This window comes from Aythya ferina (genome assembly GCF_964211825.1).
Source record: "Aythya ferina genome assembly, chromosome: Z".
NCBI classification, from domain to species: Eukaryota; Metazoa; Chordata; class Aves; order Anseriformes; family Anatidae; genus Aythya; species Aythya ferina.
Genome location: NC_140299.1, coordinates 47,554,206 through 47,557,505, shown reverse-complemented (window position 1 = coordinate 47,557,505; position 3,300 = coordinate 47,554,206). Strand labels below are relative to the sequence as shown.

The 3,300-nt window shown below is 40.7% G+C and overlaps 1 long non-coding RNA gene across 1 annotated transcript; it reads right to left on the bottom strand.

Annotated features, from left to right (window-relative positions):
- Positions 1–928: 928 nt before the first annotated feature.
- LOC311427544 lies at positions 929–2,701 on the bottom strand. The gene is made up of 3 exons (XR_014687417.1): positions 2,561–2,701; positions 2,352–2,465; positions 929–2,057 (listed from the first exon to the last, which is right to left on the bottom strand). It is a non-coding gene; the product is annotated as an uncharacterized lncRNA (long non-coding RNA).
- Between the last annotated feature and the right edge of the window lie 599 nt (positions 2,702–3,300).

The window sequence follows — 3,300 nt, the reverse complement described above, 5'->3', positions numbered from 1 at the left end:
ACTCTAACTTGCAGGAGAATGATTATTTATATAAGTAAGACTATTCAGATAACTGTCAATAGGAAAAAAAAAAAAAAAAAAAAGGACACACACAAAAAAAAACACCATCCATTATGAACAAGCTTCTTATCATCTTAAGTACACTGTTTTAACTGTTTTTGTTTGTTTGTTTGTTTGTTTTTAGTTCTGTTATGTCAAAAGTCATTTATGCTTTGGCCCCATTGTAATCTAATCACTCTGAAATGCTACCACAAACCATAAGCAACCAATTAACTACAATGAAGGTGTTCTTCTATGAAGAAATATTGTCCTGGGACAACTTTATCACAGAAAAAAATAAGCTTTACACTTATATTGAAGTCTACTTAAGATAAAAAATCATAATGTGTTAAATATACATCTCTAATTAAAGTAAGATTTATGCACTGGGGAACAAACAGCTGACAACTGTGAGAGCTTTGCAACTCAGACTGCTACTAGTGTTTACAAGTTCTATAAACGTAAATTCAGCTAAGGCTATTCTTTTTCCTGTCACTTATATACACAGCTATGATACTGCCAAAAGCTTAAATAACTTAAATAACTCAATCTCCAAAAAGTTAGACTGGCACAAACATGCATCTCACAGAAAACCCTTCATTTCTGCAAGTATTATGTTTGTTTGTTTTGGGTAGGAAGTAGGTTTGCTTGGGGTAGGACGTGAGAAGGATGTTTTTCAAGTTATAGTGGAATACCCACTTCTGCTTCTTTTTCCATAGCCTCTCAAACAAAATGCAAATACTACAAATTGAATACTAACCATGAGGCACACGATTCACTACAGTGTAACTTTCTGTAATGCCCCTCTTTTCATTGTTACCCCAGTTATATGCTTTGTAATGGACAAGATGCAAGAAAAAAAACATCCAAACAAAGGCCTGTGACACTTATTTCTTTGGCACTCATTTATTTATCCTTGTCAAGTTAATTTCTACAAGGCAGAATGTTTTCCATATACTCTGTGCTCACATTTCATTTAGAAACTGATGCAAATATGACAGATAGATAGATCCCCACCCTTGCTCCCAAGCACAGGAAAACCCTGAAGAAAGAACCTATTTCACCCATGGGAAGCAGTTTGATCAGCACGCTCTGAAGAGGACACAGGAAGATGGTCTGCAGCAACATCAATTAAAGTAGATAGACTAGGTAGGAGTGTTGTGTAATGCACGTGTCAGAGAGTGCTGTGAACAAAACAGTAGCTGGGGAGCACCAGGAGGGAAGGCAGTCTCACTGACTAGCTAGGGGGCTGCTGTGCATGTGCCCCTGCTGAGGAACATGCTATGGGAAAAGGTGTGAGGCCTACTGTCTCTCTCTGCCAGCACACCCAGCTGCCCACCCATCAGCAGAGGGCAATGGGCAGCAGCCTCAGCTATTCTGGCAGGCCTGGTGTGTGAGGGACTGCTCTTTGGCACTGCACAGCCTGTGCCTACACTGTTCAGCCTTCCGACTTTCCAGGGGAGGATGGCTGGGTGCGGGCTGCCTGCTGGATACAGGCCCTGGCCCACGCCAACTTCCAAATAAGTGCCTGGCAATTGTCGAGGGGAGCGCTGGCTGGCAGGGGCTGGAACTGCACATGGGACTGTTTTAACAATTTAAGGGTATAGATAGTCAGGTTCCAGCGCCTGGGAACATTCCTTGTACCGTATATCTTACAAATATAGACACAAGCAGTGCACATAGCTATGTGCTGCCCTCACCCCCACGTGCACACGGTTTGGCAGCGATGGACAGGACGGGCGAGAACATCAGCAAGGTGCAGGACATCACAGTTGAACCTTGGCCTTCAGGGCTGATTCAGTGCTGATTCCAGCAGTGCCCATGCAGACTTCTAAACTGCCTTCCCTGAAAACCAAAACTGTATTTTTTCTGCTAATGTAGGAATGAGGAGAACAATATGACCACAGGCCTTCTTTGGTGCTGCTTAGATGGGAAGTAGCCACAGCTGTTTTATCTTCGGTGCCACTGTAGCCCATATATTTAAGATTATCCAGGTCTTTCTGAAAGAGCTGTTAAACCTGAAACACAACATGCAATGTGCCAAAAGTATCACACCAGTCATTTCCCCACCACCACAAAAAAAAAAAAAAAGTTTTTGTTTGGCTAAATGTATAACAGCAAATTGATTACATCTCAAGTGGTAGAAATAGCTTTTAGCTCTCACATAGAGTAAAAACTCCTTAAATGCAGACAACTGCATAAAAGACATAAAAGACAAGAAAATGTGGACATGTACTTTTGTGCAAAAACAAGCCTCAAATGCTCAGCTAGCTACAATATCCAACAGAAAATCTCTGTTCCATATTTTTTACCTTTAAAGAAAGTCCATGCAAAACACCTCTGAGTTGTACTGAAGATCTGCTCCAGTGTGGCATGCCCCAGATCCAGCAGTGGGCTGGGGTATCTAGTCCATTGCACCATAATTTCTGAAAAGATTACATTTTTCATACTGAAGGCACATTTCAGACGCAGTTTAATATGCCTATATTATAAAATAACAAATAAGCTAAGGCATCCCCACCTATTCTTCTTCTTTTTTTCCATTATATGATCTCACCAGTAAGGATTCCCTAAGTACGTTGCATCACCAGTACTGTGGTGAATACACAGCACAGCAGTATTTGCCAGTCCAGATTTATGTATGCCAAGCAGAAAAATTAATTAATTTTTTTTTTTCTGAAATATAAAACGTTATACAGCAGGTGGGACAAATGACTACAGTTGTCATTTAACCACTTAAGAGTAATTAATTGCCCTTATCTGACAGCTGGATCCAGTAAAACTAGCAGAAATCTGACAGCTGCTGGTGCTAGGAGCTGACTAGCTTCACTGTGATATGAGCTGACCTCCTGCTTTGCAGAGATAGTGGGTGAGGGGAACAAAGGCCAGGTCTATTCTGTGCATCAAAACTTTTGCCAGTACTACTGTGCCAGCTAAGGGGAGTGATCTATGATGACTTTCCTATAATAGAAGAAGACCTGATTTCAATACAGGGAGATGTTGCCAGATCAATGGTTGGCTTAGGTAGCTTTTTTCCCTATTTAAGCTGTGCGAGTAATGTACCTGTAAACATACACTCAGTGAAAGGAGTCTGCAAATACAGGTATCCAGTCAAATCTTTTCAAGCAGACCACAACAAAATGAAACAAGCAACATTTTACTTTGTGAATTCACCCTGTAAATCTGAATCCAGATACTTTCAATAAATGTAAGTCAACAACATTCCAACTTTTATGCAACTGCAGTTTAAAACACTGAGAA